Raw genomic sequence first — 13,090 nt, forward strand, 5'->3', positions numbered from 1 at the left:
GATGCGGGAACTGACCATGGCGCTGTTCCTCTCTCTTTCAGCCCTAGAAGACACGGCCAATGACATCAGTGTCGCCGTTGCGAGCCTGGCAGTTCAAACATTGTCTGTCCTCCAGGGAATAGAGAGAGCTCGATATTCCCGCTTCCACAGCCTGCATGATCGGCTCTGCAGGGCATGGAGGAGACGGCCTCGTCTGTCGGGGCTCGGCTGGCTGCGCTGCTGCAGCTCTGCAGAGAGCTGATCCCAGAGGCTCTGTCTGCTGGGGCCACTCGAGCCAGCAGGAATGTTTCGTTTCTTTAGGATTGTTCTTTTCTTCTTTTTGTTTTTCTTTAGCATAGAAATATAGGATGTGTTGTAATAGACAGACTCCCAGGATCTTTCTTTTGCTGCCCAGGCTCTGCAGGGCCTAGGGGAAGAGGGAGAAAAGGGTTCCTGGGCTCAGCAAGCTGCCCAGGCATGCAGGGTTGCAGGGAAAATGGCCAGAAGCCCCTTGGCCTTTGGCGGTTCTGCTGAAGCCTTTGTGCTGCCCACAGAGCAGACGGGCAGGGGCTGGAGCTGTGGGGATCTCTGTGAGAGCGGTGCCTGGAGATGGCCACAAGCCCTGTCCCAGGCAGGAAGCGCCATCCGTGTCCTCCTGCCCGTGTGTTGCTGCCTGGAATGCTGAGGGCTCCCAGGTGCCTCTTGATGGATCAGGTTGGCCAGGCTGGGGGAGACCCTGAGGGGATGGGGCCACGAAGGGATGAGGGGCTGTGGAAGCCCTGACAGGACAAGGCAGTGGGAAGGCACAGGGGGGACGTGTGAGGGAGTGGGTAACGTTGGCTCGGGGAGGAAAGTTGGTTGGAACCAAAGGCACCACTCACCCTCACAAAAATATCACCAAAAGTCCTCACAAAAATATCATCAAAATCCCATAAAAATCCCCCCCAAAACACCCAAAACCCAACTAAAATCTTCCTAAAAAATCCCCCAAAACTCCCCAAAATCCAATAGAAATCGACTCAAAATCCTCACAAAAAATCCCACCAAAAATACCATAAAATTCCCACAAAAATTCCACTGTAGATTCCTTGAAAATGCCAGAAAAACCACACAAAATCCCAGGTAAATCTCCACAAAAATTCCACCCAAAAGCCCACAAAACTCACCCAAAAAAATCCACAAAAAATCACCCCAAGGCTCACAGAAATCCCTCAAAATCCCCATAAAAATCGCCCCCAAAATCCCCTTAAATGCCACACAAAAATCCCACAAAAAGTCCCACTAAATCCCCATGAAAATCCCACAGAATCCACAGAGAAAAATTTGTACAAAAATGCAGCCAAAAATCCCCCAATCACACAAAATCCACACAAAAAATCCCACCAAATCACCCAAAATATCCGACCAAAATTTCCCTAAACCCCCGCAAAATCCACACCAAATACACTCAAAAAATCCGCGCCGAAATCCCACCAAACCCCTCTCAAATTCCCCAAAAAATGCCCCCAAGTCCTATCACATCCCACCCGAAGTGCGAGGAAATCCACCCAAAAAATCCCCACGAAAACTTCCCTCAAAATCCCAGCCAAACCTCCCAGGAGCAGCCCAAGAATCCCGCAGAGATCGCTGCGAGTGCCCGAATCGCCCGGGACAATCCCCGAGCCATCCCCGCCCGGCCCCGCGCTCCGGCCCCGCTCTCTGTGGGGCCGGGGCCTCTCCCCCCTTGGCTCTGCGCTGGTCCCGTTCGCGCTCCGCTCCCGCTCCCGCCCCACCAGCGCTCCCTGCCCTGGGCCGCGCTGGCCGAGCCCGGCCGGGCGCGCTGGATCCGCTGGGACGGCGCATCCCGGCCCCGGCCCCGGCCCCGCGGGGCTCCCGGGGCAGCTCCGGCCGGGATGCGGCACTGCCGCGGGGCTTTGGGCTTTCCCGGCGCTGCCCGGCGGCTCCCGGGGATCTGCGGCTTCCCGAGGGACTCGGGGAGCTTCCAGAGGGGACCTGGGCTGGCTCCGGGGGGATTTGGGATCACTCCGGGGGGAGCTGGGGACGGCTCGGGGGGTTTGGGGTTGTTCCCGAGGATTTTGGGGGGATCTGGAAGAGGCTCCAGAGGGGATCTGGGGCTTTCTGAGGGATCTGGGGGAATTCAGAGGGGATCTGGGAGAGTTTCAAGAGGGATTTTGGGGTCTTCCAAGGGATTTTCAGAAGTTCGGAGGGATTTGGGGATGCTCCAGAATGGATCTGGGGCAGTTCCAGAAGCAATCAGGGACGTTTTTGAGGGATTTTGGCAAGTCCTAGAAGGAATTCGGGGAATTTCAGCAGGATTTTGGGGTAATTCAGAGGAATTGGGGAGGTTCCAGCAGGGATTTGGGGTCATTCCCAGGGGATTGGGGGGTGGATTTCTGGTGAGATTTCCGTTTCTTCCCCGGATTTCAGGCTTTTTCCCAAGATTTCCTGTTTTTTCAAGAATCTGTGGATTTTTCCCTGAATTTGGGTCTCACTGTGGGGTAGAAGGGGAAGGTTTAGGAGATTCAGGGTGAATTCTTGGGGGCTCCTGGACGGATTTTGGGTGGGTTCCCAATTGAATTTTGTGCTTTTGTCCCAGAATTACAGGATTTTTCCCAAAATTTGGGTATTTGCCTGAAGATTCTGCTATTACCACAGGTTTGTCCCGGAAGGGGAAGCTTTGGCGGGTGGGGGGGGGGGGGGGGGGGCGTTAGGGTGAATTTTAGGGATAACTGAGGCTGGATTTGGGTTTTTTCCCAAGGATTTTGGAGTTTTTCCCAGAATTTCAGGATTGTTCCCAAAATCCCAGGACTTCTACTCTGATTTGTCTCTTACCATGGACATTTGGTAGAAGGGGAAGCTTTGGGGCGGTTCCTGGTTGGATTTTGGGGATATTTGAGGCTGCATTTTGAGTTTTTCCCCCAGGAATTCAGGATTTCTCCCAGAATTTCAGGATTTTTTCCCAAAATGTCAGGATTTTCCCAAGGATTTGGGTCTCACCATGGACTTGTCATAGAAGGGGAAGCTTTGGGGGGTTCCTGGTTGGATTTAGGGGTGTTTCCAACTCAATTTCAGGGATTCTTGATGGGATTTTGGGGGGAATCCTGGTTGGGTTTGTTTTTTTTCCTCAGGATTTTGGGTTTTTTCCATGAGAATTCCAGGATTTCACCCAGCATTTCTGTCTTACCATGGGCTTGTCATAGAAAGGGAAGCTTTGGGGTGCTCAGGGTGAATGAGTTTGGTGGGATTCCAAGTTGGACTTTGGGGGTATCTGAGGCCAGAGTTTGGCGGTTTTTCCCCAGCATTGCAGTTCTTTCCCCAGTGCCAGAACTCCCCCAGTCGCTGTCTCCCCACGGGTTGGCCGCAGGAGGGGAAGCCCTGCAGGGAGCGCAGGGCGTTGGTGGCGCTGCTCATCTCCCTGAAGGTGAGGAAGGCCTGGCCCCGCAGGCCGAGACTGCGCCGCACCAAAATGTCCAAAATCTGCCCAAACGGCGAGGAAACGGCGCAGAGGGACTTCTCCAGCTCGGGGACACCCAGGGGACAGCCTGAGCCCCTGGGGACAGGCACGGACACTCTCAGAGCCCCCAGGACCCCCCAGCCATCCCCGTCCTCCTTGGTGTCCCGGTTCAGGTGGTTGATGGAGATGCTGGGCTGGGGCCGGGGGTCCTGCACCGCCAGGGCCGGGACCCCTCTGTGGGGACAGGGGGGCTTCAGGGGGCGTCTGGGGGCTGCGACCCCTTCACCCCCTGGCACCCCTTTAGGTGTCCCCAGAGCCCCAAATCCACCCCAGACCCACCTAAAGCCCCCAAATTACCCTCAGATCCCCCCACTTTACCCCAAAATTGACCCCAGAGCCACCTCAGAACCCCCAGATCCCCCCAGTTCCTCTCACAACTCCGCCAAAGTCCCCTCGGACCCCCGCAATTACCCTCAGATCCCCCTAAACCCAACGGAGAACGCTCCAGAAGCTCTCAAGCTCCCCCCAAAGCTCCCTAAAGCCCCCTCATTCCCCCAAACCCAGCAGACACACGCCTATTTCCTGTCAGTTCCCCAGAAATCCCCAATTTCTCCCCGAGCCGCCCCAAACCCCCCGTTCAGTTTCCCCGGCCCCACCTCAGCCCCTCCTCAGCCGCGCTCCCCTGACAATTTCCCGCCTGCACCGCGCGCGCGGGCTCCTCCAGCCAATAGCGGCGCGCCCCGTGCCGAACCAACCAATCAGCGCGCGGCTGCAGCCAATCAGAGGGAGCCGGGAGCGGCGCCCCTCCCCCGGCGGCCCCGCCCCCCGGGCTCGGGCGGGCCCTGCGGGCGGCGCTGCCAGAGCGGGGGAGGCGCTGGGAGAGGCGGGAGCCGCGGGAGCCGCGGGGGCCGCAACGCTGGGGAGGGGGCTCCGCACAGGGGCCGGGGGCTGGGAGGGGCTGGGGGGGCTGGGGAGGGGTCCTGGGGGGATCGGGGGCCTTTGGGGAGGGAGCCGGGGGGAGTTTAGGGAGGGCTCTGGGGGGTCCTGGATGGCTCATGGAGGAGTCCTCGGGGCAGTCTGGGCGTCCTGGAGGGCTCTTGGGTGGGGGATCCTGAGGGGTCCTGGAGGTGTCAGGGAGAGTCTGGGGAGGGGTCTTGGAGCATTGTGGGGGGACCTGGGGGGTGGGGATGGGTCCTGAGAGGGGCCTGGAGGGGGGGTCTTGGGAGGGTCTGGGCGGAGTTGGGGGAGCGGTTTGGGGGGTCCTGGTGGCGTCCTAGGAGGTTTTGGAGGTTTTGGGGAGGGGCTTTGGGGGATCTGGAAGGGTCCCAGAGAGGGTCTGGGGGGGGTTGGGGGTTTTTGGGAGAGGTCCTGGAGGGATCTGGGGAGAGGCTGGGGGGTCCAGAGTTGGGTTTGGGGCGGGGTCTGGAGGGTCCTGGAAGGGTCCTGGGTGGGGTCTTGGGAAGGGTCTCAGGGGGTCTCAGGGGGCATCCTGGGCTGGGTGCAATTGGGGTCTGGGGGCTCTCAGGGGGTCCTGGGCCAACTTTGGGGGGGGGCTCTGGGGAAGATTTGGGGTTCCTGGAGGGGGTCCTATGGAGATCTGGGGGTCCCAGGCATTCCCAGGCTCACCCTGAATGGGGTATGGGGGATTCGGGGGACGGGGGCACAACAGCGGTGATTTTTAGGGGATTTTGGGGCTTTTTAGTGGAATTTTGGGGGCCTTCATGTAGTAAACAGGGCTCGTGCCTTTATTAATGTTCAGCTCTTTATTCAAAAGATCAGCAGAGCAAGGGAGCTCAATACAGAGCTCACCCCCGCTGTTGTAGCTTTTTCCCAGTAGCCAAAGGGCGAGAAGGCTGCAGAGTCTGTCCCTGGAGTCTCCGTGGCACACTGGTAGCCGGAGGTGAAGAGGTGTGCAGTCTGTGTCTGAAGTCCTGGTAGCCGAAGGGTGAGGGCATGTGCAGAGCCTGCTGCCAAAGTGCAGCAGCAGCTGTCCCCTGTCCTTCCCTCCTGGGAACACCAGGAAGAGTTGTTCCTTTGTTCCTGCTTCCCACAGCCCAGTCCAGTCTGGTCCCCTGCAGGCTATGGTGACAGGTCAGACACAGACCAGGGATGTGGTTCCCTTTTCCCCAAGCAGCGCACCCATCCAGCCCCCTCCACTGTGCCCAGCCTTCCACTTAGGGGTGTTTTCATCCCCAAAACCCCCTCCCGTGATTCCACTGGTCTCTCTATTTTGCATCCCAGTCCTAGAATGGTAGTGTGGGTGGGGGTGTAGGTGATTCCCAGGAGCAATTCGCTAATTAATATTTCAATGTCAGTACTTAGCCCAAACCGAAATGTCTCAGCAAGGCTGTTTTGTTCATAATAAATCCCTCCACTATTTCTTTGATCGGGCTTAAGCCCGCATCAACTTACAGTCTCTGGCTTTTGAGGGTTAGCTTCTTTGGGTAATTCTCTTAATTCCTAGCAACTAAGTGAGACTTAATAATATTCTAACTAAAACTTTCTTCAGTTGACTTCCTTGGCTAAAGGACACTTATTAAAGAATTACAAAGTGTTTAAACTTTTACTGTGGTACTTTAACTCAGAAATGGTTATTACTACCTTACTGTATATCAGCTTCTAGCAAGTTTTTTTAAATTAGTTTTAAGTCTTCGGGTCCCCTAATTACCGTCCATAGACAAGAGGAGGTGGGTGACCCTGTTGGGTGTGGTCTGGTGTCTGGTGGTGGCAGATCTTTTTCCAACCATTCTGTTCTGCTAGCTGTCAATCCCACCCGCAGCTTGAGCGCAACCACGAGCACGGCGGCCGTGGAGAGGGGTAGTCCTGATGGCCCCGGGCCGGCCTGGAGCCAGGGTAGACCTTTTGTCCCCCGCCACCGCTCACATCCAGGGCACTGCAATGAACCCAGCAGCCCCGGAGCCAGGGTAGACCTGTTGTCCTGGCCACAACACCTTACGGTCACTCAGCATCGAGGTAGACCTGTTGACCCTGGCCATGAAGGTCCTGCCACGAAGCAGGTGACCCTGGAGCTGGGTAGACCTGATAACCCTGGGCCGGCGCGGAGTTGGGGATGACCTGATGTCACCCGTCACTGCCCGTGGCACGGGCACCGCCAAGAGCCGGGAGTCCCCAGATCCTGGTAGACCTGATGGCTCCGGAGACGGGTAGACCTGATTGCCCCAGGCTTGCCTGGAGCAAGAGTAGACCTGCTGCCCCCTGACAACGCTTGCCGCAAGGGTGCCGACCCAGCACCGGCGGCCCTGGAGCCAGGGGAAGCTCACAGCCTCCTTACAGCCCAGAGCCGGACAGCTCTAGCAGCCCCATCCCAGCCCATAAACCGCCCACTTTCAAGACCAACACATATTTTTGTATTTTTCTGGGTTGTATTTCGTTTTTTGGGGTGGTTTTTTGGAGGGCAGGTGAGGTGCAGGGCTTTTGTTTTGGGTTTTCTGGTTTTGTTTTGGATTTTTTGGGTTTTTTTCCTTTGGGTTTTGTGTTTTGTTTTGAGATTTTTTTGGTTTGGGGTTTTATTCAGTTTGTCTTTAGGGTTTTATTCCCCCCCATTTTCTCCTTTCTTGAAAGAATGGCTCTTCTATTTGCCTGGTATGAGAAACTTAGCCGAAAAAGAAATTTTCTTGGCAGATTTTGTTCAGTTTCCTTTATTATGCAGAGCACCCGCAGGCGAGCCGACGGGCAGCCCGTGCCCTGTGCTGGGGTCTCCTGAGGTGCAGAACTGTGGAAACGGCGTCCCCAGTGCCCCCCGCCCCCCGTCCGGGAGCCGACACAGCCCTGCCCCGCAGAAGAGAATGTCAGCGGGGCCAGCGGGGAAGAGAAGCCCGTCCGTGCGGCGGAAATCAGCTCGCAGCCGCCGGCCCCGGTGCGACTCGGCCCGGCCCGCCCCGCCGCCGGCAGCACCGCCGGCAAGCGGGCGGCCGCTTTGGGGCCGGTTCCTTCAGGGCCCGCAGAGGTCTTCGGTCCTCGGAAGGAGCCTGGGGGGCCGCGGGGGCTCGGTGCCGAGGCGCCCGGGGCCGGCACGAAGCCGCCCGCCCTCGGGCCTCGTTGACACCGAGAGAGAGACAGACACAGGGACACACGCCCGGCTCCTCAGACACCACCGCTCCCCACCGCCCCCGCCGCTCCCGCTCGCACGGCCGCACACTCTCGCATCCCCTCTCTCCCCGCCCCTGCCCTGCCCCTGCCCCTGCCCCTGCCCCTGCCCCTGCCCCTGCCCCTGCCCCTGTCTGTCGCGGCCCCCGCCCAGCCATGGTTGGGAGCGCCCCGCCCTGCCCCATCAGACTCCCTGGCACCGCCTGCAGACTTTTGCCGCCCCCGCCCGGTCTCTCCTTGGCCAGTTCGCACAGAGGCAGGGGTAGGAGGGTACTGAAAACTTTCTCTTCATGGCCAACATCAAAAAATGTGAATATGATAAATTGAATCAAGCAAAACCCTTCCCTCTGCTCCTTGTGACATCCCAGCAGCATCTGACATGTCCACCATCTACAAGGCATTGCCATAAAGGCAGGATTTTAGACAAAGGCATAAGAAGAGGTGATAGGTAAAACTTACAATAAGATGCTGAGTAAGGAGTTATTTAAACTTCTGAAAAATTGGGAAACTCCCAAAAGCTCAAAGCATGAAGCCATTTAAAGGAGATGCATTGGAATGACCAGAGAACAGCTGCAGGAGGAAATCTGGGAGCAATGGGAAGGACATACATGCAGCTGCTCTAAATGAAGAGATGTCCTTAGATAGGGCCATTTAACCAGGAGTCCTGGAAACACCCAAAGGAAGCGCGTCATGAAATATTATACTGAATGTTGGTGGCAGAGGTAGAGGGGAAGATGAGTATTTCTTCTCCTGCCATCAGTAGAAGAAAGCAGTAGAGCCAGGAAATTCCTGTTCTGGGTGGGAAAACATTACCATTTCTTCAAAGTTCTCCAGTGAGCCAGATAATAAAGATTTGCTTGTATGTTATGGAACAGAGAGATATTGAAACCTGCTCCCCTTTCCATGAACAGGCATGTTCTACTTGTTGGGCCCCAGTACCCTGAGGTGCTGAGCTGGGATTGGCATATCTAAGAGAGGAGCTGAGGTAGAGCAGAGCACCTTGCAGGCTGAGGTGTCTGCTGGAATTGCATGTCCTCCCCATGCCACAGCTTCCCTGCATTTCCCTCCTCCAGCCTCTGTCCCCAGCACAGCCATGGAGGCTCTTTGGCCTCTTGACTTTTCCTGCAGGCATCAAGAGCAGCTGAGCTCTGCCTTTGGCACAGTCAGCCCTGGCCAGCGCAGGCCATGCTCAGCAATTCCTTGTCTGTGCCCGGACTTGCTGCCAGCCCCGGCAGCGGCTGCGGGGCCCCTTTGTGGCCCTGTGCTGGCCCAGCCATGGTGCCACAGCCCCTGTGCAGCCCAGGCCAGGACAGGAGCATTGGGGCTGGGAACGGCCCCTGTGCCGTGGGGCCCTGGGCAGCCTTGGGGCTCTGTGCCCCATGGCCTCCCTGCTGGGCAGCCTCTGCCAGCTCCTGCAGAGCCCGTGGGGGCTCCTTCTGCTGCCCTGAGCCTGCAGAGCAGGGCAGCGTTGGCTGATGGTCTGAGTCATTCCTAAAGATCCCGTCGGGCTGTCTCAGACACTTGGGGCCAGGGATTCCTTCCAACCTGGACCACTTTGGGTGGGCACGGGGTGGCCCCAGGGCAGGTGGCAGTGCGTGCAAGGGCCCTTGGTGACAGGGTGCAGCATGGTCACCGTGGAATGGAACGGGACAGGGATTCCAAGGGCCCTTGGTGACACCGTGCAGCATGGTCACCATGGAATGGAACGGGACAGGGATTCCAAGGGCCCTTGGTGACACGCTCTGGCAGAGGTGTTGGCAGTTACAAGTTACAGTTACACTCCACAGTGCTCGGTGCACACGACGAGAGAGGACGCGAGAGAGCGGTGCTGTGAGGAGCCCTCGCACAGCCACTCGTTCCTTGCTGACCCAGAGCTTTCCCGAGGTATTACTCCTGCAGGTGAGCTCGTGGCCAGAGCAGAGCACTTGGTGACCCCTGGCCTTCCCAAGGCAAATCTTCTGCAGCTGCCCTCGAGGGCAGACCGTGGCATTTGCTTTTCACTGTCCTTGACAGGAGTCTCCTGTCCTTGTGGCTGGAGCCCCAAGAGCAGAGTGCAGGACTTGCTGTCCTGTAGCCTTGCCAAGTCTTCACACTTGCAGGTGCCCTCAAGGCACGACTGCAGCACTTGCTGACTTGGACCTTTTCCTTTTCACCTTCTGCAAGCAGCCATGAATCCAGGCAGTGTCGTAGAGCACAGACCTGCGAGCGTGCCCAAGCTGGCCTGGGGGAAGGAGGAGAAAGAAGGCCCTGGAGCTGCCCCAGCACAGCAGCCTGAAGAGCTGGAGCAGTTCCAGCCACGGCAGAAGGGTGAGTGGCAGAGCTGGGCCACAGGGCTGGTGCCTGCAGCCAGCTTGGCCCCATGCCATGCCATGCCATGCCATGCCATGCCATGCCGTGCCATGCCGTGCCATGCCATGCCATGCCGTGCCATGCCATGCCATGCCATGCCATCCCATCCCCTGGGGCCATGCCCATGGTCAGGATGGAATAGGGGCCGGGCAGACACCCCACAGCCGTGCTCCGTGCCCTGGGCCGTCACGGGGCTGTCCCTGCCTGGGCAGCGCAGGGCTGGGCTGTGTTCTCCGGACTCTCCCGCAGCCCCTCAGCTCGGGCTGCGCTCGCTCTTTGCCAGGTGCAGCCCTGGACCAGACACAAGAGCAGGAACCCGCCCATGGCCGCTTCCACAGAACAGCACAGGTACCTGCAGCCATCCCCACCTGGGCTGGGCCTGCTGTCACTGCTCAGCCCAGCAGCACACCTGCAGCACCCCATGGCTTCTTGCTCTTCTCCTACAGCTTGTTTGCAAATTCATCAAGAGAATTCGGCAGGAAGAGACCAGTGTCATGAGCCCTGGGCTCAGAGCATACTCAGAGCTCCTCGGACATGAGACCAGTGCCGCCCTGCTGGATTTGCTTGTGCAGAGTGGTGTTCCCAGAGCAGAGCAAGTAAGCAGATGTGGCCAGGCTTCAATTGCCCCATGAGTCACATGGCTTTCCAAGCCACTAGTGCTGGCCCCTGTGAGCCTTTGAGGCCATCGCAGTGCGGCGGGAGGGGAAGCACTTCTCTGGGGACCCTGGGAACGCTGATCCCTCTGGCAGCTTTCCAAGTCTCCCTGTGCCTTCTCCAGGTGCCCGGCATGGTGAGATACATCCACCAGTGGCTCATGGCCAATGATTCTGCTGAGCACAGGCTGGACAACGCCCTGCTGTATCTCACAGAAGCGCAGCCAAATGAGGCAGTAATGACACTCCTGCGTGTGGCCCCATCCTGTGACAGGTATGGGGCCCATCTGCCCAGAGGGCTCAGGGCTCACCCCAACCCATCGCCCTGTACAGCCTGGGCCAGGTTTCTGACCAACAGAGAGTCCCAGGGCCCTCTGGCTGCTCCCTTTCCAGGCCCTGGCATGTCAGCCCCAAGCCTGCTGCCATGCTCCCTCGTTGTCCCACAGGGGCCTGTCCCCACAGGGCTGGGCTGCCTGGCTGCTGCTGGAGAGGGGCAGTGGGCAAAGGCAGAGCCGGCAGTCAACCCGGGCCTCTAGAGATGCCCAGACCACGGTGCTGTGTCTGAGATGCCCTGAGACAGAGCTCTAACCCCGCAGAGCTGCCATGGCCATGTGGAAGACCATCATGTGCACACCCTGGACTGCAGAGCTGGCACAGCAGATACTCCTGGATGTGCTGGGGAGCTGGCCAGAGCACAGCATGAGCACCTGCGATGGGAACAGAATGACTGTCTTTGCCCTGGCTGTGAGTTTCTGCCAGTGGACTTTGCTGGCCCCAAGGCCACCTGTCCAGCAGCTCTCCATCCTCCTTTCCCCACTGCATCTCCCTGCCTCAGGCACTGGCCTGAAAGCTGGCCTAGGGACAGCTGCAGGGCCACCAGGCCCGCTGCTCCCCCTGTGGCTCTCTGGGCCTCTCCCTGCCACGCTCGGGCCCTGTCCCACGGACACCTTGGCACTGAACGCTGCCTCGGGGGGCTTCGTCCTTTGCAGGCAACTGTGGTGATATGGAAGATCCTTCAGGAGCGCTGTGTCCCAGATATAGTGGATGAGCATTTCCCGCAGTTATTTGTGCATCTGCTCTTCCAAGTGTTCTTCAGCACCAAAGAGATGCCAGAGGAGGTGGATACCTTCTGGAAGGGATGCCAGGAAGAACATGGCCTTGCCAGCAGCCCCAACAGGTGCTCTATCCCAATCCTTCTGTCCCTGCCACATGGCCAGGGCAGGAGCCAGTGCTCCCAGTGTGACCCGGGCTTTGCTCTGCACTCAGGTTTGCAGTGAGGACCCTGAAGTCCCTGCTGTGCCAAATGGACTATGAGGATGTGGTGTTGTCAATGGAGCGCAAGCGTGGCTGGGACACGCTGCTCTGTGCTGACACCCACATTTATGCCGTGGGTCTGCTGGCCAGGTGAGACCCCCTTCTCCCCATTGCTCCCGGCATTTGTGCTCTGTGGCTGGGATATCCCACTCAGTCCCCATGGCCATGGGCCAGAGGGACGAGGGACAGCCAAGCAGACTGGGAAAGGCTGGGAGAGGAGGGTGCCCAGCAGCAGCCACATCTCAAGGGGCCCAGGTCCCCCTGCAGGGTGGGGGGTAAAGACAAGAACTGCATCAGTCTGTCCTGGGAGGGGCTTCCCCCCCCGACTCAGGGTCTTAGTGTTGTAGGAGCGGGCCCCCGGCCAGTAATTATCACTGACTCCATGTATTTCAGAGGTCCGATCAATAATAATTATTATTAAGAAACCCATTGTTCTTATAGATAGTTATGATATAGGTTGATTTAATGTGTTTTCTAGTCTAAACACTATACCATTAGTTACTTAAGAAAGCACATTTTGGTAGACAAATCTCTGTAACATATTCCGAATGTTCACAATGCCAGGTGCAGCATGTTAAGATAAGAATGTTTTTTCATTCTTTCCTCTGATCTTCTCAGACTTTCTCAGGCGATGCCTGGGAAAGTGGTTTGTTTCTCTCTGAGGCCAGAGAGCTGCTGCCACATCTTAGTGCCATTTTCTGCCTTCCAGGGAGATGGGCAAAGAATCCATCGATGAGTGTAAAAGCATCTTAGACTATCTCCTTCAGTTGCTCCGCAAAGAGATGCCATACTGGCACTTCCCTGCCCTGGCATTCCTTGTGGAGGTGAGTCTGAAGGCCGGCGCTGCCTCCCAGCTCTCTGCCCTCTCGTAGCCACAGCTGCCTGGGACGGTGCCCACGCCCTGCGCTGCTGCCTGGTCCCCGCCCTGTGCGGTTCTGGGCTCCTGCCGGCCGGGTCCCCTGTCACTGCCCTGTGCCTTTCAGGTCCTGCATTGCCTGGACTTGAGTGCATGCAGTGACAGCATCATGGATCTCTTGTCGAGGCACTTGCTGAGTGAGCACACAGAGATGCGCCGCCAGGTTCTGAGAGCCCTCCTCTTGGTCAGGGATAATCCCTTGGTGGTAAGGAGGGGGCAGCAGCTGAAGCCGTGCAGGCAGCGTGGTGCTGGGGAACGCAGTTGCTGGTCTTCAGGCACTGGGTCAGCCGCTCCCAGCTCTCCTGCCTCCCACTTCAG

The 13,090-nt window shown here is 58.0% G+C and overlaps 1 protein-coding gene across 1 annotated transcript in view; it reads left to right on the forward strand.

Annotated features, from left to right (window-relative positions):
* LOC144246964 (uncharacterized) overlaps positions 1-13,090 on the forward strand; it is a 712,254-nt gene that overhangs the window by 271,422 nt on the left and 427,742 nt on the right. The window lies entirely within an intron of this gene.

The sequence above is a fragment of the Lonchura striata genome, chromosome 35 (assembly GCF_050655825.1).
Source record: "Lonchura striata isolate lonStrDom1 chromosome 35, ASM5065582v1, whole genome shotgun sequence".
NCBI classification, from domain to species: domain Eukaryota; kingdom Metazoa; phylum Chordata; class Aves; order Passeriformes; family Estrildidae; genus Lonchura; species Lonchura striata.